A 26,707-nucleotide genomic window follows, 5' to 3' on the forward strand; every position below is an offset into this window, starting at 1 on the left:
GATTTATCTCTAATAAGAAATAGGAGAGTTATGAATACCTTTTAAACTATTTATCTAAAGTCCTTTAACAGGCAGATATTACCCCTCCTATAACTATTATTACTAACAAGGAAGGTGCCTTAATAAATATAATCTATAAGGTCTTTTTATTTGCATATAACTTAATCTATATGTAATATATTTATTAGAATATTCTTACAGAGATATAACCTATCCTTACTAGCCAAGTTATACAGGAAATCTATAGCAATAATATGGTAGAAGTAAGAAAGAATAATAAGGAATACAAGAATTATATTAACTAGTAGTAGAAAGCCTTCCAGGTATTATTTAATATAATTATATATATAAAAACTAAGGAGGAGAGAGATTTAATAATTAGCAATTTTAAAGCTATATATAATAGTAAGATCTGGCAAGAATTTATAGAATATATTACTAATAAATAGCTAAATAATAAGACTTAATATTACTTCCTATTCTATTATCTTACAGATTATATATATCTTATACAGATAATGACTTTTTATAATAAGTTAGGTTATTAAATACTTAAGCAAGAGTTTTAGATCTCTATAAATAATCTCTTAGAAGTATAGTAATCCTTTAAATATACTATAGTAAGATAATATATTAAAATATAGTAGATTTATAATAATAATAAGGTAAAGTACCTACTATAATTTATAAGAAACTCCTTATTCTAAGTTATACTAAATTAGATTTCTTCATTCATGCTTAACTATATTATAGAGGTTAAAGAATACTTTCTAAAGCCTAATAAAATTCTATATAATCTAGACTATAATAAGAATATAAAGAGAATAATAGAGATCCCTTATATCTATATTATTAAAGAATATATTAACTATAACAAGCCTCTATAGATCTATTATTTTCATCAATACTAGTAGCTTTATATAGATATTAACTCGTTGCCTCCTATTAATCTATAGCTATTAATTCTTAACCCTGCAGTCTATAGGACCTGTAGCTATCTAAGAGGCTTAATAAATATCCTAATAGCAAGCTAGCCAGCAAGCCAGGGCAATGTAGATAGGTCTACCCAAAGAGAGCCATCTTATTATGAATATGTTCTAGCACAGGAGAATTTAATGCCTCACAGGGGATATAGGAGAGGCAGAGGAGGTAGAGGAGGTAAAGAAGGCAGGAAAGATTATTAACCTATAGAGAATAGAATAGTTAGTATTCTTTTTCTTGATCAGGGTGATAATATTTAACAGACTTATAGCTAGCAACCTCGCAGGCCACCAATCTAGCAACTAATCTAGCAACCAAGCCAGCAACCTCGCAGGCCACTAATCTAGCAACCAAGCTAGCAACCAAGCTAGCAACCGAGCTAGCAACCTCACAGGCCACCGATCTAGCAACCAAGCCAGCAACCTCGCAGCGCGGAAGACATGGTGGAAGATATGGAAAACAGGGAGGCAACCAGGGGCATAGAGGACATGCTACTGCACGGAAATAAATTCTAAATACTGGCTTCTAATTAGCTAATAATTTATATAATTAGAATTACTTAAATAATATATATTTTATTACTTTTATAGGCACTTATTTTAATAGATTTAAATATAGATATTTAACTTTACATGTAATATTTTTATTATGTGACAAATAAGTATGGCATTATTAGGTCAGGGGGTGTGGCATGATCAGGAAGGGGTGTGGTTGGATCAATACAGGGTGTGGCGTTAACAGTCCCCTATATTTATTTTTATTAATTATAATTAGAAGTTCTAGTACTACTAGTAATTACTAATAAAATTAGAAATTCTAGTTATTACTAGTAATATCTAGTAATTATTAGAATCTCTAGTTACTACTATCTAGATAAAAGATATAGATTATTAGAAAAGATTAATATATATTTATTTTTATTAATTATAATTAGAAGTTCTAGTACTACTAGCCCTACTAGTAATAACTAGAACTTCTAATTTTACTAGTAATTACTAGTAGTACTAGAACTTCTAGATATTACTAGTAATAACTAGATATATATTCTACTGTAATATACCATGAAAAGTATACCATACCAAATCTTGTCTCACCAGGTGGTATTTTACCACTTGAATTAGGCATGACTGGTCATAACCAGTACTACTAGATAAATAATTTTGAATCCTGCAGCTTTATAGAATATATTACTGACTTACCACTAGTATTGTTACATATAGTAATGAAATTTGGTTATTACTGGTCCCAACTAGTCAAATTTGGTAGCCACCTGGCGACCTGGCGACCTGGCGAGCCGCAACCTCAGCAGGCATTCAAGTAGGCATTCAAGTAGGTATCGAAGCAGGTATCAACTAAAACCTGTATAGGTATCAAAGCAAGCATTATCAGGTATTAAAGGAGGTATTCGCATGGTAATAACTTATAAAAGTAGATAATATAGGAATCTCCATAGCCAACAGGTTTAGACTGGCAGATGGGTGGGTTCGGGCGGGTCAGTCCACTCTTTCGCCCGCCCAAGGCTGGTTGCCTGAGGTGTCCAGCCCGCCCGTGCTACCTGCAGGTTCAGGTTAGGTAACCTGATAGGCTGCCAAGACTAGAATATACTAATTAGATTAGGTTAGTAGAATTTAAGATTAGTTAACTTATTTATTAAAATATAATAAATATATTATAAAAATTTTTATATAATTAATAATAAGTAATAATTTTTATAAAATAAAAATTTAAAAAATATATCTTAAAATAAATTTATTAAAATTATTTAATAATTTATATATAAAATATTTAAATATAGATATTCAAATATATAATCTTGAAATAATAATTAAATTATAATAATAATGATATGATGAACATCATTAATTTGATGATATTGAAATTATGACCAATTCAAATTCAAATTCAAGTCTAAAACTAAATTAAAGAGAGATAGATACTTAAAGAAAGCATAAAGGTCTAGGAAAGGAAATAGTGGCCTAAATATACTAAGTTATATATTACTAAACCTTACTTAGTAGTAATGGTAATATTTACTAAATCTAGTGCTCTAATATACCTTCCTTAGTAATATATATAAAGCTATTTAGAGTCTATATTTAATATATTAAATTCTAATATTTTAATAAATTTATTAGTAATATTATCTTCTTTATTTATTATTTATAATTTAATATTACTATGTTTAACTATTTTCTTTATAAAATAATATTAAATATCTATTTATTATAAAAGAGATGTATAATTTAGTTTTTTAATTAATATTAATAAAAGTAATATATAAGAATCTTATATAATAAATTTAGTAATAATTAAGCTTAAAGTAACTAGTAATTACTTTACTAATCTTTATACTATTAATAATCTAAATATAAAGAATATAAAACTCTTTATTAACTTTTTATTTTTATAATCTATATAAGAGGTATTAATATAGATATGTTACAGCGGGCAGGCTGGCAGTAGGTATAGCTAATAGTAGGGTGTATATTCAGGCTATTTACATATAGGTCTAATAGGTTAGAGTTAGGTCAGGATAAGAATATAGCTTGAAGAGCTATATAATAGTTAACGTAATTCCTAGGTCCTCCAGCCACCACAAGTCATCCAGCCACCCACCAAATTCTACTAATTGTTGAAAAACTTGAAGCTATCCCTAACTACTAAAACATGTGTATTTCTATTAATTCTAATTATTTAGATATGTAGGATATCTAATTCTAGTATAACCTTGAATATTATAATTAGAGTATATTGGTAGAGTATATTTTAAACCTTCTAAAGATAGTATTTTAATTAATACTGGATCAATATTTTTACTAGTAGATCTATTATTTTACCTATTTTATAATAAAATTAGATCTCTTACTTCCTGTACTAAAATACCTTTATTAGGAGTTATCTAGTATTTAGATCAACTCTTTTTTTACTTCTTTTTTATATTTTCTAACCAGAGTTTATGAATTTTAGCTTCTATTAAAGTTATATTATAGATAGTAACTTTATATTCTTTAACTAACTAGTTAAATACTATTCTAGATACTATCTTAGAAGGTAAAGAAGGACTTTTAAATTAAATTTAAAGAGTCTTTTTAATAAAAGATACCTTTTTATATAACTAGTAAATAGTATAAGAAGTTATAATAATAAAAGAGCTAGTAGATTCTCTATAATTTCTAGGAGGGATAAATATAAATAGGATATTTAATTTAGTAAGGACCTAGTAGGGATCCTATAGTAGTATTCTAGCTATAGTAAAGCTATTTTAAATATTTTAAGGTATAAAGATCTTCTAGTAGGCCTCTAGATAGATCTTTAGGAAGTCTAGTTTATTAATATAATTAGATCCTAGTTAGGTCTTTACCTCTATCAAGCCCCTATATATATATTTTAATGGTCTAAAGCAACTAATATCTAATAATTATAGAAGATAGGATGAATAGAATAGTATATAGATAGCAATAATATTATTATTATTATATATCTTATTAAAAGTAGGTATTAGATAACTTTTATAGCTATCTAAGACTAGTAATTAATATCTTTTAACTATATAGCTTATAAAGAATAGGATAAAGACTTTTTAAAACTATTAAAGACTTATTTTATCTATAATCTAGCTATTAATACTAACTTTAATTCTCTAATCTAATAGTAAAAGGTTTTCTTTAAACTATTCTTTAATATAGTATTTTTCTTTAAAGATAATATATAAAGATAAACTCTAATCTCTTATATTAATATATTTAATAGTAGTAACCTATTCTTAATTACTTAGTTAGATAAGATAAGATCTTCTAGGTATACTAAATCTAGTAACTATTCTAGTAGTTACTATTAAACTTATTATAAAGCTAGTTTTATTAAAATTATAAATATTTTTATTAGTAATACTATATTATAATTAGGTAGCTTATAATTAATTAAATTATTAATTTAATACCTTTAAATCCTTATATTTAATTTATTAGTAATTATATTTTCTTATAAATTAATTTTTAATTAAATTATAGTATATAATAAAATTTATTACCTAGTTTTTTTTAATTAGTAATTAGATAATTAAATTACCTAATTAAAGTAAGATATAAACTATTTCTACTATATATATTAGTTTAGGAGTAATTCTATACTTATCTCTAGATATAATCTATTCTAATAGAATATCCTCCTAGATTTTAAATAGCTAGAGATTATAGTTATAGAGTTTTACTTAATATTAGTAATTATATAGGTAATTAGTTAAGGTAGATTAAGGCATGTTATAAATAATAGCTACATAATAAATACTTGGAATTTTACTATTTTTAAAGACTTGGATAGCAAGCTAGATCCTACTCTCTTACTCTACCAAGTTTCGAGTTGATTAACGTGCTTTTGGTAGCATGGTAATAGTTTGAATAGTGACATGTAATTAAACACGTGAAAATTTAGTGGGTGGCTGGATGACTTGTGGTGGCTGGATGACCTAGGAATTACATTAAGATTAGGAATTTTAAGTAAGTCTCTACTATAAATTATATACTAGTATCTATATTAGTCTATAACTTTTAATTTATTATCTCTAATATCTAGATATTTATAACTATACTATAATAATATCCCCTTTCTTAAGCTAAACTCTAGTAAAATATTCTTAAGATCTAGACTTTTTGGAGTAGTAGTAATAAAAGATAATAATATATTTAATAATATTTTTTAAGTAGCTAGTAAGAACTTTAATAATAATAAAATATTTAATTTATTTAATAATATATCTTAAACATAAATAATTATTTTAACTATAATAATCTTAATAAGAATTAATTATTTTCTTAATCTCTTATTTCTTAATATTATTAATTTTAATATATAGGGATTTAATTTTTTCTTATCTAGATAATAAATTTTTAATAATTAAATATAATAATTTAATATAAAATACTAGATATATTTTTATACTTTTAAATAAATCTAATTTATAAATATAGGAGCTAATAATCTTTTTAATAAAAAAAAATTTAGATTTTTTTAATCTAATTTTTTTTAAAAGTATAGGATTATAATATTCTTAATATTTAATTAGATTAATTAATTTTTAATATAATATCTAGTAGAATAATATTTCTAATTAATATAATATTTATAGCAGGCTTAAGTAATAATTATAATAATATAATAATATTTTTATATTTATTTTATAATTATAATAAATTAGTAAATATTATAAATTTATAGATAATAATTAAATAAGATAAATTTAAATTTTATATAAAAATTAAAATTATATAAAATAAAGAATAAAAAATATCTAATAATTTTAAAATTAATATTATTAGTAGTAAATTTTACTATAAATAGCTATTTAATTTAATTATTTTATAAATAATTAATATAAATTTATAAATATTATTTTAAAATAATATTTATATATTTAGTTTATTTATTAATTTTAAAATAATAAATAATAGATAAAAATAATCTTATCTTTAAAATATAGTTTAAGTATATCTAGAATAATAATATAAATTAAGATCTTTAATTAAATATAATAAATTTAAAAAATCTATAAAATCTCTAAATATAATCTTAAAATAAGTAAGTAACTTCCTTAATATTATAGATATTATTATAAGAAATATAATATTAAAATTTTATTAATTAATTAATTATTATTATAATAATATTAAAGCCTAGACTTTAGAATAAATATATAATAAAATTAATAAAAATATTTTTTAAGGACTTTTAAATATAAATAAAAAATGAAAAATATTTTAATACTTATTTTAATAAGATATAAATTATTTATAAATATCATAATTATAAATCTATTATTTTATAAATTATAATATTTTAGATTAATAATATAATTTTAATAAAAATTTATAAATCTTTAATTTATCTTAATAATTAATAATTATACTTTTATAATATTTATATATTAATTTTATTTTTAATTTTTTTATATTAGGAATATATAATTAATTATAGTAAAATAAGAAATTAAAATAATAAATATACTTAAATAATATAATTAATAAATAATAATTATAGCTTTTTTCTAAATTTTTTAAAATATTATTAGAAGCTAGATCTTACTTATAATTCTTATTTAAGTACTCTTTTAATTATTTAAAAAACTAGATAATCTCTTTATTTTTAAGCTTAAGTAGCTAAAAGTATACTAACTTTCTTCTAATAATAATCTAGAATTAGATTAATTATAATATTTACTAGCTCTATAACTTCTTTAAATATTTAAGAAATTTACTAAATTCTTTTTTTTTAGTATTATTTAATTCTAATATAGTAAATATTTATTCCCTTTTTTAAAGAAATCCTATAATCTTTTAATTATATTATTTAATTTTATTCTATACTTACTTAAATAATAATTAATTATAAAGTTAAAATAAGATATAAATTTAGATTATTAAGTTTATTTTTAGTTTAATATTTTAATTATTATAAAATATTCTAGATTTCTATAATTAATTATAATCTTAATTAAATACTAATATTTTTCTAGTTCTAGGATCTATTCTTTTAAATAATAAATAATTACTAGTAATTCTTTATTATATATCTTATAATTATATTTAATTAAAGTTATTTTTTTAAGTAAAATCTTACTAGATATAAGATTTTATTATTATTATATTATAATAGAATCCTAATAAATATAAAATCTAAAATATTAATTTTTAAAATAGCTAGTTAATCCTAATTAAAGGACCTTAATATTAGTTTTTTAATAAATTTAGTTTTTAATATTTTAAAAGTAGTCTAGTAAATTAAAATCTATAAAAATAAGATTTCTTTTTTCTCTAAAGTAATAATAAGTATAAGAATTTATAAAAATTCTTTAATAAAATATTAATAAAATCTAGTAAATCTTATAAAATTCTTAATATTAATAATTATTTTAAGTAATTTTAAATTTATTATAATCTTAATTTTTTTAAGATCTATATAAGTATCTTTTTTTCTAATAATAATATTTATAAACTTAATTTCTAGCTAATAAAATTTATATTTAAATATCTTTATATATAAATTATTATTTTATAAGATTTATAATATTTATTTTAAATATTTAGTATATTTTTTTCTTATATAACTATAAATTAGGATATTATTTAAAAATATATTATAAAATATATTTATATATTATTATAAGATATTATTTATAAAATATTAGAATATAATTAGAATATTAGTTAGATTAAATAGTATAATTAGGGACTTATATAGCCTAAAATAGGTTTAAAAAGTAGTTAAGTACTCTAACCTTTTCTTAATATAGATATTATTAAAGATAATTATTAGATTAATCTTAAAGAAATACTATATTCCTTATAGATTATTTAGAATCTTTTTAATTAGAGATAATAAGTAATAATTCTTAATTAATATAATATTTAGTCCTTAATAATCTATATATAAGTAAAAGCTATCTCTATATTTATTAATAAATAAGATTAGAAAAATAGCTAGAAATAAATTAAAATATATAAAATCTTTTTTTAGATTTTTTTTAGTTATTTCTTTAAAATAATTAATTATATTTATAATATTAGATATAATTTATTAAATAAAGGCTATTTTTTTTCTTAGATCTTAATATTATAATTATATAATTAATATAATAGTAGCTTGCTTTTTTACTTTTTAAGAATTAAATATATCTTAAAACTTTTATAATTTTAGAAAAAATATAAATAATAATTTAAAATTAATATTTTTATATTTTAATTTCTTATTAACTTTATTTAATAAAATTTAATATAATTTCTATACTAGATAGTAGATATATATAGTTAATATTTTTAGAAATATTTAATATATTTTAATAAATGTAAGAGATTTTAATTCTAATAATTTTTCTTATTAATTTAGTTACTTAAATTAATCTTTCTAAAAAATATCTATTAGGGCTTTTATCTTTATAAGTTTAAGAAATATATTATAATATTTATAATAATATTAGTTATTAAATATAGTTATTAAATATAATTATTTAATTAGAGAAATATATTTTTAAATTATATATAGTAATCTAGGCTAGTCCTAGAATAATTAGATAATAAAAAAAATAAATAATAATATAAAAGATAAATTTCTAATTATAATAATTATTTAATAATAAGTTAGTCTTTATATAATAAGTTACTATATTTTTTTCTATTCTCTTACTATAGAAACTAGATAAAAATATTAAATAAAAAAATAAAATAATCTTTAATCTATATATTTTTATTTATTAATAATTTATAAAGCTAATTTCTTTAACTTTAGAATTAATTATAATATAAATTAATATTTTTAGATTTTCTTAATATAATTATACCTACTATATTATTAAATTAATATATATATAATAGGAATTAAAAAAATTAATTAATTTAGTAATAATATAAGATAAATAAAGTAATATATGTCATGGTGTAGCCATGTACCTATCTGGTTAAGATTCTGCCCTAACTATCCACCTCTATTCCTGTATTTAAGCCATATTACTCCTAATCCTATTATAGTTTTTTAAGTTATATCCTTATCTTAACCTAACCCCTACCTATTAGATCTATATATAGATAGCCTAAATATATATCTTACTATTAGCTATATTTATTACTAGCCTGCTTACTATAATATTATATAGCTCTTATCTTAAGTATAGTTATTACTAGTATATTAAAATAATCTAAACTATTTTTAATTATAAACTTAATTAAGGAGTTTATAAATTATATTATAAATAATTTTATTATTTAGATTATTTATTTTAAATCTTATAATAATTATACTAATTTCCTAAAGAAAGAGATTCATATCCTTTAAACCTAAATTAATAAAGCTAGCCTAAAGCTAGTTAAGAAGGAAGAAATAGTACTATATTAGAAAGAAAAATTAAAAATTATTTAATAAAAATTAATTAAGTTAGAATATATATTTACTATATTATAAATTATTATTATTTTTATTATATTTATTTTTATTATTATTCTTACTACTATTAAATATACTTCTCTTATTAAAATTATAGTAACTAATATAATAAAAATACTTATATTTATTTTTACTAGCCCTTTTTTTTAATATTTATCTTAATAAAAAACTTCCTAACTTATAAAAATTTAATAATTTTTATTCTAATTTTTATTACCTTATATAATAAATCTATAATAAAATAAATATTAATCTAGACTATTTTCTAGTTATTAAGGCCTGATTAACCTATAAAATAGAATATCTAATTAGAAAGGCTTATAAATTAATCTTAAAATAAAATTTAATATTTTCTAGTTTCTAAACTATCTTAACTTACTTAATTATCTAGAAATAATATTTAAAGATCCTAATTAAATTTAAAATATTTAAAGCTATCTTTATAACTAAAGATAGAAAAATTTAGACTTTAATACTTATTTTATAAAGTTTTAATATCTTATTTTAAAAAAAAAATTACTTAATAACTTCTTAATATCTTTTTTAATCTAGAATATTTTAATTAAATTCTAGAATATATTATTTTATAATCTTATTTTATCTTAAAATTTTTAAAAATATATTAATTATTTCTAGTTATTAAAAAATTACTATTATTAATATTAATTATAAATATTCTATTCTTATTTAATATCTAGCTCCTATTATTCTAATCTTATAATATTAAAGAACTTTCCTAATTTTATTATATTTAATTACTTTATTATACTTTCTATACTTAGAAAAAATTTAGATATTATAAATTTATTTTATACTTATTATATATTATATTTCTTTAAAAAAAATAATATAAGTATAAAAAATATTTTTACTATAAAAATAAAATATATTATATAAAAAATTATCTTTTATTTAATTAATATCTTATATAAATTTAAGAATAAATAAATATACTAGTATATTATTTTAATCTAATTTTTACTATAATATTACTTATTCCTTATATTATAGCTTAGAATAACCCTTTCATTACTCTAGAGGAATCTAACTAATTATACTTATTTAATATCTTACTTAATTAAAAAAATAGAGTCTACCTAATTATAATTATATCTAATACTAGAATATATATAAAAGTCCTTATTACTAGATATATTATTCTATTTATTCTATATTATTACTAAATTAACTAACTTTCCTAACCCCTATTATATATATGCTAATCTAATAATATAGTAGATATAATTATATTAAAAAAATCTAAAAATACTACTTTATATTATAATTAATTCTAAAATTAAAGAAGTTAGCTTTATAAATTATTAATAAATAAAAATATATAGATTAAAAATTATTTTATTTTTTTATTTAATATTCTTATCTAGTTTTTATAGTAAGAAAATAAAAGAAGATATAATAACTTATTATATAAAGACTAATCTATTATTAAATAATTATTATAATTAAAAATCTATCTTTTATATTACTTATCTTTCTTATTACCTAATTATTCTAGGACTAGTCTAGTTTATTATATATAATTTAAAAATATATTTCTTTAATTAAATAATTATATTTAATAGCTAATATTATTATAAATACTATAATATATTTCTTAAGCTTATAAGAATAAGAGCCCTAATAAATATTTTCTAGAAAAACTAATTTAAGTAACTAAATTAATAAAAAGAATTATTAGAGTTAAAATCTTCTATATTTATTAAAATATACTAAATATTTTTTAAGAATATTAATTATATATACTTACTATTTAGTATAAAAATTATATTAAATTTTATTAGATAAAATTAATAAAAAATTAAAGTATAAAAATATTAATTTTAAATTATTATTTATACTTTCTCTAGAATTATAAGAGTTTTAAAATATATTTAATTCTTAAGAAGTAGAGAAGCTACTACTATATAAATTATATAATTATAATATTAAGATTTAAGAAAAAAAATAGCCCTTATTTAATAAATTATACCTAATATTATAAGTATAATTAATTATTTTAAAGAAATAGCTAGAAAAGAACTTAAAAAAAGATTTTATATATTCTAGTTCTTTTCTAGTTACTTTTCTAGTTTTATTTATTAATAAATCTAAAAATAGCCTTTATTTATATATAAATTATTAAGGACTAAATATTATATTAATTAAGGATTATTATTTATTACTCTTAATTAAAGAAATCTTAAATAATCTATAGGGAATATAATACTTCTCTAAAATTAATCTAATAATTATTTTTAATAATATCTATATTAAGAAAAGATTAGAGTACTTAATTACTTTTTAAACCTATTTTAGGCTATATAAGTCTCTAATTATACTATTTAATCTAACTAGTACTCTAGCTACTTTCTAATATTTTATAAATAATATCTTATTATAATATGTAAATATATTCTATAATATATTTCTAGATAATATCCTAATTTATAATTATATAAGAAAAAAATATATTAAATTATAAGTATCTTGCTAGCAAGGTGCTTGGGTATAGATAGTATTAGTAAAGGAAGCAAAGCTATATATAGTATAAGAATAGTAGGAAGGTATTAAGAGTAATAAAATAAAGTACTTGCCTCTTAATACTTTAGGGATTATTATATTATTATTTATATTATCTAGTTAAGTTACTAGTATAGTATAGGTAACTTAATTATTACTACTTTTTTTTAAGTATTCTTAATTATCTAGTATATAATTATATATTATATAATTATTATAATAATTACCTTTCTTTCTTTTAGTAGTATATCTATATATTATATATATTATACCTAATCTAGCTTAATACCCTATTAAAAGAGAGCTAGTTCTAGTTAGTATAATATAATTTATTTTTTTATTTAATATTAGAAATAATAATAGTATATATAATATTATCTTTATTAATTATATTTTATTAAATAAAATATACATAATATTATATTTTACTTTAAATAAAATAATAAATAAAAATAAATAATTTATTAAATATACTAGTAATAAGTAAAGATATTATTATAATATAAATATTATAAGAAAATACTTCTTTATATATATATTTCCTAGTCTAATCTATATTTTAAAAAGTCTCTTTTAATAAATTAATATATTATTCTAGATAGGTTATTATTACTTAAATATTATAATAATAATTAATTATATTATAGATCTTATAGCTTTTTTTAAGTATTTTTTATTAAGTATTATACTAGTTATATTTTTATAAAAGAAGGCCTATTTTATTATTATTATTTTTTTTATAAGTATTTTTATTCTAGTAATATAAGTTTATTATATTAATTATTTATAAATTTTTATATTAAATCTTTTTATATCTATACTAGTTATAATATTTATAACTCTTATTATTACTAGTATATCTCTTATAATTCCTACTATTATTACTTTATTATCTAATAATACTATCTCTCCTATATTCTCTACTATTATAGCTATCTCTAATATTATAGTAACTCTTACTATCTCCTCCTTTATTTTTTTAGCTACTATAACTCTAGCTACTCTAGCTACTATTATTATACTAGCTCTTATTATTCCTGCTATTATTATAGTTCTAGTTACTTTAGCTATTCTAGTTACCCCTACTAGCTTATTTATTATTATATAGATACTATATTATCTATATTATACTAAATTCTAGTAATATAAAAATAATAGCCTAGTAAAAGTCTATTTTTATATATATATAAATTTAGAATAATAATATATTTAATATACTTACTTATATAAAAAGTATTTTTCTATTATCCTATCTATATATACTAATCTTAAGAAGATCTAGACTATATTTAATAAGGTAGTAAATATTATAGCCTGTATTTAATAAACTTATATTATTAAGATTTTTATTTATTATCTTAAGATTAAGGACTAGATAGAGAGATTATTATAGTTTATTAATTATAATCTCTTTTAATTATTTAATATATAGTATATTAGGAGTAATATAATAAAATTAGAAAATAATAATAAGAAGATTTAAGAAGAATATAATAAATAAGAAATTTACTAATATTATAATACTAGTACTTATTATTTTTATTTTTATATAATAAAATTAAATTATTTTCTTAAAATTTCTTAATATCTATAGTATACTTTTATTAAATTTTAAAATCTAGTAAGAAAAAAAGAAAAAGTAATATTATTAATATATTTTTATAATTTTTTTAATTTCTTAATTATATTAATCTATTATTCTTATATTTTATTATTTATAATATTTTATTAATATTCTACTTATATCTTATTTATATAGTAAAACTTACTTAAAATATCTTATATATTTTTTAAATTTTTTACTAATTATTATATATTCTTATATATTAATTATTTTTTTTATTTAATTAAGTATTAATTTTTACTATATAACTTCTATTATATAATAATTTATTCTACCTCCTATTCTTTCTTATTATTATTAATAACTAGTTAAAGTAGTACTAGTAAATTACTATTTCTTATATTCTATTTTTTAAAAAATAATATATAAAAGACTAGATAAATTTTCCTATATAATTTAAGTAATTATAAATAGTATACTTATTAATTTATTATCTTAATTATTTTAAATAATTCTTTATATTTAATATCAAGTTTCTTACTAAACTTCTATATATAAATATTTTTTATAGATAGTAGTATTTATTAGCCTATATAATAATTAATTAAGTAATATCTCTTATTATAATTTCTTACTTATTATTTAATAGTATAATATAAACTTTTTTCTAGTTACTAGTATTTTACTTATAAGTAGTTAAGTTATTTTCTTATTACTATAACTATACTAGAGTTCCTAATATTAGTAAGTTTAAATAATATTAGCTAGTAATTATATTATATCTTATAAGGAAATATCTCTAATAATATATTTTTTATATTATTATATATAAATTCTACTATACCTAGCTAGTTTAATTAATTAATTTATTAATAACTAATATAAGTCTTTAAATAAATCTCTAATATTTAGTTCTAATATTTTATTTAGCTATTTATCTATAAATAGAATATAATACTTAATTATTCTTTAATTTAAAGCCTCTAGTATAGTTAGGTTTAATATTTATTAATAAAGAATAAATTATAATTACTTATTAAACTCTTTAATATCTTTATTTTAAGTATAATCTCTTCTATAAATATTCTTTATTATTAAAAGATATTTAACTTCCTTAATATATTAATTTATAATTATTGAAATAATATTATATATATATTTCTTTTATATTAATAATAATAAATTTATAATAAAGTCTAGAATTAGGTCTTATTAAAAATATTCTAGTACTAGAAGCTTTATAAGCTAGTTCTATAAAAGTTATCTAGATATTTTTATTTTTTAATAAATTAGATAGCTCTTTATATACTCCTTAATATTATATTATAAGATATTTTAATAAAACTTTTATTTAATAAAATTTAATATCTTCTTTTAGCTAAAGTAGCCTATATATAGGTTATTATAGTATACTTATAGTAATTCTTAATATATTATTTAATTAAAAAAAATATAAATAATCTTACTATATTATACTAGTTTTTTATTATTAATATATTATTTACTTTTATAAATTTATTTTTATTTAATATTATTTTTAAGTTATTTTATTATTTCTTATTTAAAATTTTTTTTTATTATTTAAGTATATTTCTAGTATATTAGATATTTCTTACTAGTATTATTTTAAATTTAATTTATATAAATATCTCTATATTATATTTTTTAAAGTAAGTTTTATAAAATAATTAATAATATTTTATAAATTTACTTATTACTAGCTATTCTTTATACTAGTATTCTTTAAGTTAAAATTTTTAAATTTTTTAACTATATAATTAAGATTTTTTAAGAAATTATTATCTTATTCTTACTCTAATTATTCTATAAACTTTTTAATTTTATCTAAAGTATAGGTAAGAGTCCCTTAATTATATTTTATTAAATAAGTTTATAATCCTTTTATCTTAAAAGTATATTAATTAGATTAAGATTATTAAGTTAATATTTAATCTAGAAATTATATATTACTAGAAGCTTAATCTATCTAGTCTAGTATTAATTTAGGGTCTTAATAATATAAAAATATTTTAGATTTATATAATTTATTTATATATATATTATATATAAGTTATCTTTAAAATAGTAATATTATATTTTAAAGTATTTTATTATAGCTAGTAATTTTTAATTATAAATCTTATATTTTCTCTTTATTTTAATTAATCTTTTTAAATAAAAGGCTATAAGTTATTAAATAGTATACTATATTTTTATAAATTAGATATTATTATATTATATTAAGATTCCTATAATTATAAATCCTAATATATTAATTACTAGGAATATCTCTTATTTTAAGTTAAAATACTATAGTACTAGAAATCTAGAAAATACCTACTTTAATATTTTAAAGGTACTTTAATTATTTTTTATTATTTTAAAGGTACTTTAATTATTTTTTATTATTTTAAAGGGACTACTTTTTTTCCCTTTTACTATTTTCTTTAATATATTACTTAGTAGGACAGTAATTTTAAAGTATTAATAAATAAATTTTTAAAAATATTCTATAAATTCTAGAAATATTTAAATATTATGGAATAAGTATAATTCTAATTATTTACTTATAATATATATTTATTTAAAATTTATTTAAATTTCTTTAATTTTTATAATAAAGTTAAGAAAATATACTCCTTTCTAATAAAAGTTATATTTTAAAAATTTTATATAAAGATTATACTTTTAAAAATATAATAATATTTTATTAATATAATATTTATACTTTTTTTTAATTTATAAGTAAATTAGAATATTATTTAGATATATTATATAAAATTTATCTAGAATTTTCTTTATTATCTTATTAATATATATTTAAAAAGTAATTAGAATATTATATAATTTAAAAAATATAATTAAATATTTATAATATTTATACTTTATATAAAATATTATCTTTTATTTATTATTTTAATAAATATAAATCTAGTAATAGGTATCTTATAGATCTAGTTTAGTAAATTATTTAGTTTTAACTAGTTAATTTATTAGCTTATTAATTTATAAGAGGAAGTATTAATTCTTAATAATAATTATATTTAAGCCCCTATAATCTATATAAAATTATAATAATTTATTAATCTTTTATATAAAAAGTACTAGTATACTTACTATATTTATTAAGGGCTAGATTTATTTTTTTTCTAATATTTAATTAATATATTTCCTTAAAATTACTAACTCTATTCTTAATATACTATATAGCTAGCCTATTAATAATATTATACTAATAATTAATAATATATTATAACTAGCTTTTTTTAAAAAAAATACTTTTATTTCTTTCTTTAAAAATATTAATTTCTATTTTTTATAATATTTAGGAAAAATTCTTATTATATTATTATTATTATATAATTAACTTAAGACTAGTATAGTAAGTTCTTGCCTTATTATACTTTTAAATTAATTTAATAATTTAATCTTAATCTTTAGCTTTTTTTCTTAATAGCGCCAGGTATTTACTATTAAAGAGATATTAAGATTAATTAGATTTACCTAGCTATATTTTAGAATTAATTAGTATTTTTTTTTCTAAATTTATTATATAATATTTTATATTAAATTCTTTAATTTTATTAAGGCTATTTATAATTTAGCTCTTTATTTAGAATCTTATATAGTATAGTATTATTAAATTATTAATAAAATATATAGATTATTTTATCTTTATTTTATTAAAGTTTATTCTCTCTTTAATTAAGAAATAATAAAAAATAAAATCTTTATTTACTCTAGTATTTATAAATATTCTTATTATAATTTATTTCTTATTTATTATAATAAATATAATAACTAGAAGAAATCTTACTAGTATCTTTTTATTTTATTCGAGTATTAGGAATTCTAGAATATTTAATTATTATTAGTTCTAATTCTTTAATTCTTCTACTCCTATAGTACCTTTACTATACTAGAAGTACTTTCTTATAATATAACTAATTTAATTATATTAATAATATTAGTCTTTCTTTTATTATCTTTAATAATTCTATTTCTCCTTCTTTAATTCTTTTTACTAGAATTTATTTAATTAGAAATTTATTATTTTATTATTATTTTTCTTTCTTTTTCTTAAATTATTCTTTAATATATAAGATTCTAGAGATTAATTTAATTATATTTTATTTAATTTTTTCTATTTTTTCTATTTCTAGAGTTTCTTATACCTTATCTCTAGCTTAATAATTTTAGCTAGACTTTATAATATTATTATATCTTGCTGGATTTTCTTATATAATTTAGGCTAGGCTATTTAAATAACTAGCTAGTAGAGAAATCTTTTAAGAATAATTTTAATTATTAGAATAAATTTCTCTATCTAGATTATTAAAATCTATATACTCTATTATAGTCCTTATCTTATATATAAGAATTAATAAATTATTATTTATTTATAATCTCTCTTTAATTTTAAAAAATTATATAAAAATTTAGTAAATTTTATATAAATAAGTTTTTTAAAATTTATTCTATATTTAAAGTATTATATTTACTTTATATTATTTTTTTAAATAATCTATAATATAATAGATTTTAATTATATTATTTTTATAAAATTTTTTTTATAACTTAAAATAATCTTAAAAATTTTCTAGAAAAATATTAAGTTTCTTTAGATTTTATACTTTAAAAAATTTAAATTTAGGTATCTTTTCCCTACCTATTTATATAATTTATACTATATATTAGATTATATACTATAGTTTATTATCTTTTATTAATTTAATAGGTTAGTACTAGAGAGTTACTAGTATTATTAAATCTTTCTTAATAATAATTTCTAGGACTATAGTTATAAATTTTATAGAGCTTAAATCTACTACTTCTTAAGAGAAGGAGTAGGTAGTCCTTCTTATACTTACTATATTACTTTACTTAATTAAAGAAGTACTTTAAATTATAAGTATCTTACTAGTAAGTTACTTAAATATAGATAATATTAGTAAAGGAAGTAAAGTTATATATAATATAAGAATAATAGGAAGATATTAGAAATAATAAAATAAAGTATTTATCTCTTAATATTTTAGAGATTATTATATTATTATTTATATTATCTAGTTAAGTTACTAGTATAGTATAGGCAACTTAATTATTACTATCTTCTTCTAAGTACTCTTGGTTATCTGGCATGTGGTTACGTGTCACGTGGTTGCCGTAACATAAATATTTAAAATAAATATTATAAATTTTATAAGATAATAATCTATATATAAAAATATTTAAGTATAAATTTTATTAATTAGAAATTAAGTTCTTAAATATTATTATTAGAAAAGAAAATACTTATATAGATTTTAAGAAGATTAAAACTATAATAAATTAGAAATTACTTAAGATAATTATTAATATTAAGAATTTTATAAAATTTACTAGATTTTACTAATACTTTATTAAAGAATTCTTATATATTCTTATACTTATTACTATTTTAGAGAAAAAAGAAATCCTATTCTTATAAATTTTAATTTACTAGACTACTTTTAAAATATTAAAAGTAGAATTTATTAAGGAACTAATATTAAGATCTTTTAATTAAAATTAACTAGTTATTTTAGAAATTAATATCTTAAACTTTATATTTACTAGGATATTATTATAATATAATAATAATAAAATCTTATACTTAATAAAATTTTACTTAAAAAAAATAATTTTAATTAAATATAATTATAAAATATATAATAAGAAGTTATTAATAATTATTTATTATTTAAAAGAATAAATTCTAAAATTAGAAAAATATTAATATTTAATTAAGATTATAATTAATTATAGAAATCTAAAATATTTTATAATAATTAAAATATTAAATTAAAAATAAATTTAATAATCTAAATTTATATTTTACTTTAACTTTATAATTAATTATTACTTAAGTAAGTATAAAATAAAATTAGATAATTTAATTAAAAGATTATAAGATCTTTCTAAAGAAGGGAATAAATACTTACTATATTAAAGTTAAATAATATTAAAAAAAAATTTAGTAAATTTCCTACCTAAATATTTAAAGAAATTATAGAATTAATAAATATTATAAGTAATCTAGTTATAAATTATTATTAGAAGAAAATTAGTATACTTTTAATTACTTAAATTTAAAGAAAAAGAAATTATCTAACTTTTTAAATAGTTAAGAGAGTATCTAGATAAAGATTATAAATAAAATCTAGCCTTTAATAATATTCTAGAAAGCCTGAAAAAGAATTATAATTATTATTTATTAATTATATTATCTAAATATACTTACTATTCTAGACTTTTATTTTATTATAATTAATTATATATTTCTAATATAAAAGAATTAAAGATAGAACTAATATATAAATATTATAAGAATATAATTACTAATTATTAAGATAAATTAAAGATTTATAAATTATTATTAAAATTATATTACTAATCTAAAATATTATAATTTATAAAATAATAAATTTATAATTATTATATTTATAAATAATTTATATTTTATTAAGATAAATATTAAGGTATTTTTTATTTCTTACTTATATTTAAAGGTCTTTAAAAAAATATATTTATTAATTTTATTATATATTTATCCTAAAGTCTAGGCTTTAATATTATTATAGTAGTAATTAACTAATTAATAAAATTTTAATATTATATTCTCTATAGTAGTATCTATAATATTAAGGAAGCTACCTATCTATTCTAAAACTATATTTAGAAATTTTATAGATTTCTTAAATTTATTATATTTAATTAAAGATTCTAGTTTATATTAATATTCTAAATATATTTAAACTATATTTTAAAAATAAGATTATTTTTATTTATTATTTATTATTCTAAAACTAATAAATAAATTAAATATATAAATATTATTTTAAAATAATATTTATAAATCTATATTAATTACTTATAAAATAATTAGATTAAATAGCTATTTATAGTAGAATTTATTACTAATAATACTAATTTTAAGATTACTAGATATTTCTTATTCTTTATTTTATATAATTTTAATCTTTATATAAGATTTAAGCCTATTCTATTTAATTATTACTTATAAATCTATAATACTTACTAGTTTATTCTAATTATAAAGTAAATATAAGAATATTATTATATTATTATAATTATTATCTAAGCCTACTATAAATATTATATTAATTAAAAATATTACCTTACTAGATATTATATTAAGAATTAATTAATCTAATTAAAATATTAAGAATATTATAATCTTATACCTCTAAAAAAATTAGATTAGAAAAATCTAGGCCCCTTCCTTATTAAGAGAGTTATTAACTCTTATATTTATAAACTAGACCTAATTAAGAGTATAAAAATATATCTAATATTTTATATTAAATTATTATACCTAACTACTAAAAATCTATTATTTAAATAAGAGAAAATTAAACCTCTATATATTAAAGTTAATAATATTAAGAAATAGAAGGTTAAGAAAGTAATTAATTCCTACTAGGACTACTATAATTAAGGTAGCTACCTATATTTAAAGTATATTATTAAGTAGATTAGATATCTTACTATTATTAAAGTTCCTACTAGCTACCTAGAGAATATTACTAAATATATTACTATCTTTTATTACTACTACTCTAGGAAGCCTGAATTCTAGAAATACTTTACTAGAGCTTAGCCTAAAAGAGAGAATATTATTATAGTATAGTTATATACTTATCTAGTTAAGATTCTACCCTAACCGCCCCTTCCGACCTAGTCTCCAGGGTCGCGCCTTGCGCGCTCCCAATAGCTTAATGCTCAGGACAGCTCAATACTTAGTTTTATATAGCTTTAATTTTAAAATAATCTAGTATATCTAAATTAAAAGATATTTTAATATAAAATAGATATAAATAAACCTTTATACCTTTTATATCTTCCTAGACTTCTAATATCTCTTTAAAATAATTCCTTAATTTAAGGTATAAATAATAAGTTCCTGTATAATTTTTAATTATTACTTTTATAATTTAAATAATTCCTTCTTTGTCATGGCATAGCCATATACCTATCTGGTTAAGATTCTGCCCTGACTATCTGCTTCTATTCCTGTATTTAAGCCATATTATTCCTGATCCTGTTATAGCTCTTTGAGCTATGTCCTATCTATTACCTGATACCTGCTATTCTACTATTCTATCTAGTTAGCTCCTAGTTAATAAATATCTAATTCTAACTCTGTACCCTAATATTATATAGCTCCTTTCTACTAGGAATTAATTACTACTATTATACTTATCTTATTATTTATATTACCTAAAGGTATAGATGCCCTCTTATATAATATACTTAATAAATTAAGATAATATATTATTAAGATATACTAGTTCTTTATTACTATTATAAAAAAATTCTATAAATTATCTATCTTATACTTTATTATTACTAACTTTATTAATTATATTTAATAAAAAAATAGTATAATTAAGTACTAGAAGATATAAGCTAAAAAAGCCTAATAAAAGTTATTTAAAGTACTTACTTAGAATAATATACTTTCTTAATTATTATCTTCTTTTAGAAGAGATACTAATATTATTATTTTTTTTATTATTATTATTACTCTTATTATATTTATTTCTATTACCTAAATCTTTAAATAACTTCTTAACCCTAATAAGTTTAATAACTAATAAAGTAACTTAAGATACTTTACTTCTTAAATTTATTAAAAAATAATTATAAACCTTAATTATTTCTTAACTCTAAATAACTAAATAATTTATATAACTAGTTATCTTAAAGAAACTCTATATACCTAAATCTTATTATATATTTAAAATAGAATCTATAAATTAAGTAATTATATTAAGATTTTAAAAATTCTAGAGAGAGCTTTTAAAAACTTAAATCTAGAAGCTAATATTTATATTAACCTATTTTATCTTTAATAAATCTATTATAAGTTTAATATTTTTTTTGCTAAATTTTAATACCTTATATTAGAAGGAAATATAAATAAAAATATATTATTTATAATTCTAGAATAAGTTATTAGCTAAGAATTTTAAGAAATATTAATATATTTTAAGGCCTTATTATAATATTATACTTTTACTAATTACTTATAGAATCTAGAAAATTATTACTACTACTATATAAATACTGCCTTGCCCCTATCTATAAAGAATTCCTAGCCTCCCTAACCTGCCTTAAAGCTGACTCCCGCTGTCCAAATTCCTACCTGTCTGCCGCCCGCCGCCTCGATCGCTGAACCCAACGCCTGTGTTACTGCTGCGGTAGTGCTGACTACCTAGTAGGCAGCTGCCCGTACCCTGACCAAAGACTAACCAGCCGCATCTCTATATCTACTGCCAAACTAGACCTGTACCCCCTATTAACGAGAATCCTGCCTATTAAATGCTCTCTATCCCCTAAATTAGAAAATAGAGTATCTCTAACCTAAGCTATAATTAGGGATACCCCTAATACTTCCTCTACCTATTAAAAACTATAATAGCTAGAATAATAGTAAAGAAAAAAAATTACTAATCTAAATTAATAATCCTACTAGTTAATTTAGAAATTTCTAATAAAACTTTACTAATCTTTACTATACAGTCAGTGATCACCTGACGCCCAGTCCTACCTGACGCCCGATTTCCCCTTACTAACTATTTTTTTAATAATTTTCAACAGCTTATATCTCAACTAATATGGGTTTAATTAAAGCCGTGATAGAAGTAATCAACTTATTAAAGATTAGTAATTTAATTAATTATACTAAGATTATAAAAAAGTTTAGTATTAATTAGATAATATTATTAAGATACTACTATAGGATATAGTACCTTAAAGACTATTAATATAAGTAATAGTAAGTTTTTACTAACTAATATAAAAAAGAATTAATAAGCTATATTAATAAGCTTATTAAGTAAGGCCTCTTTATATTCTATAAGATATTTTAGAATTTTATAAAGAAAATTACTAGTAAGAAGCTTAGAAAATACTAGCCTAAGTATTTTATAAAATATTATTAAGATAATCTTATCTTAACTTATATAATAGCTATTAATATTATATAAAAATAAGCTAATTTTATATATAAATATACTTTATATTTTAAGTTATTAAATTAGAAAATATAGTAATATAAGCTATAGCTAGAAAATATCTATAATATAAATAAGAAAGGATTTCTTATTAGAATACTAGTTAAAGGTCTTAGAATTTTCTTAAAGTAGAAATATATAGCTAGAGAAGGGCTTAAGTAATACTTATAAGATAAGAATTATAAGTAGATAATTTTAATTACTTATATTTATACTAATAGAATCTCTTTCTTACTAGATCTTATTTACTAGGTTTTTACTAGTAATATATAAGATTTCTAGCTTTAAGATTTTAATCTTAAGCTTTATTCTTACTTCTTTACTTTTTTTATAAATAGTTAGACTAATAATAAGCTAGGATATACCTAGTTAACTAATATATTTAATTATAAGATTAAGAATAAGGCATGTAAGTAATAGAGGTTTCTTATTCTTAATAATTATAGATCTTATTTTATTATAAAATTTATTAATTACTATAATACTAATAAGATCTTATTAATAATATATCTACCTTATTTAACTTATTTATTATAGCTACTTAATATTAGGATCTTTAGCCCTCTCTTTATTATTTATAGTAAGAATCTTAAGAACTTTTTATATAAATTAATAGGCCTTAGTTATATTATTAAATAGGATTTCTTCTATCTTTTCTAGCTAGCCTAGGAATAAGCCTTATTAATAAAAAATATTCTTTCTTTATAATAAACTATAGGAATATGGCTGCTAAATTTAGAAATAATTCTAGTTTAATTTAATAAGTAAAAAGATTCTAGATCTTTCTTAAGTAATTCCTTATACTCTATTCTATAGATAAAGAATTAGTAGAAGATTAAGAAATTTTTAAATTAAGTTATTATTAATATATATAATAAAAATATTAAGAAATTAAGCTTAATAATATATTATTTTTTTATAGAGAATATTATCCTAAAATTATATTACTAAGGCCTTAAATTAGCCCTCTAGAATAAGAAGAAGAAATATTAATATAGAAAATCCTTATAGTTTAAGCTTATAGCCCTTAAAAATAGTAATATAGTTTTTTACTTTTTTTAAAAAATTTAGTAGGCTTATAATTTTTAAATATAAAAAAATAAAGTTATATAACTTATTAAAATATTAAAGAAGTAAGAAAAGGTCTATTAATAGCTTATTAAAGAGGAGAAATAATACTTACTTAAAAAGTAAAAAAGAAATTAAGTATTCTAGTAAGAATTATAGCTACTAGAGATAGAGTAAAAAAAATAATAAAAGGAGGATACTTACTTAGTAAAGGAGATAAATTACTAGCTTTAAAATAATTTCTAGTAAGTAAAAAAGTCTTTAAAGAAGGTCTTTAAAGCTTTATACTAGTAAAAATCTATAAAAACTAGGCTAATAATATCTATAGAAGTCCTAGAGGCCCCTCTAATAATAAATTATTAAGGCTATAAGATCTGGCTCCTATAGTACTTTTAGACTAATTAAAAACTATATATAAAGTTCTAATAATAACTATATTTATCTACTAAAAGATTATGTGATAATAATAATTATATATAGTTAAATTACTTCATATTTAATATTGCTAGTGGTGGTGAAATCAGGCATTAGGTGGGACTGGGCGTCAGGTAATCACCGACTGTAATTAACTCTAAAATTAAGAATAAATATTTTATAGACTATAATTAGACTATAAATAATTAATTAAAGATATTACTATTAAAGAATCCTATTTTATTAAGGGGAGTTAATAATACTTTAATAAAATCTAGCTATATTACTTATTTTATTTATTTAATCTAAAAAATTTATAATTATACTAAAAAAAATATTATTTTTTTTATAATCTAACTTATATACTTTCTTATTATTCTTAGCTTATTTTAATTAAAGACTTATAACCCCTAGATTAGATTTACTAATTATATTATTCTATTTAAAAGCCCTTATTATAAAAAATACTATAATATACCTTTAAAGCCTATAAAGATTTTAATACTATATAATATATTATTAAAAGCTTCTCCTTAATATCTTAATCCCTATCCTAAACCTTTAAAGAACCAAGATATTCCTAGAGTCTTAATTACTGCCTGTACTATATATACCTACTATAGATACTAGATATTTACTACTATTATTATAGATATTAAAGCTACTCTAAACCCTATTACTATTACTAAATCTAAGCTACAAGAATAACTACCCTCTAAATTTATTAAATTCTATAATATATTCTTACTAACCTAATAATTATAAGATTAAACTACTATCTAGAAAGACCTTATTATTTAGGAGCCTATATAGCATGTCCTGAGATAAACTAAAAGTTCTAAAGGAATAGATTAAAGAGAACCTAAAAAAAGATTTTATTTACTTTAATTTCTTTCCTACTATATCTCCTATCTTATTTATAAAGAAATCTAGAGAAGGCCTATAATTCTATATAAATTACTAAGCCCTAAATATAATTATTATAAAAGATTATTATCTATTACTATTAATAAAAAAGATACTAAATAACTTAAAAGAAATAAGATATTTCTTAAAAATTAATATTATCTCTACTTTTAATAATCTATAAATTAAGAAAGAATAAGAATATCTTATTATCTTTTAAACTTAATTAGACTTGTTTAAATCCTTAATAATATTATTTAGGCTT

The sequence above is a fragment of the Aspergillus ochraceoroseus genome, assembly GCF_002846915.1.
Source record: "Aspergillus ochraceoroseus IBT 24754 chromosome Unknown P175scaffold_7, whole genome shotgun sequence".
NCBI classification, from domain to species: Eukaryota; Fungi; Ascomycota; class Eurotiomycetes; order Eurotiales; family Aspergillaceae; genus Aspergillus; species Aspergillus ochraceoroseus.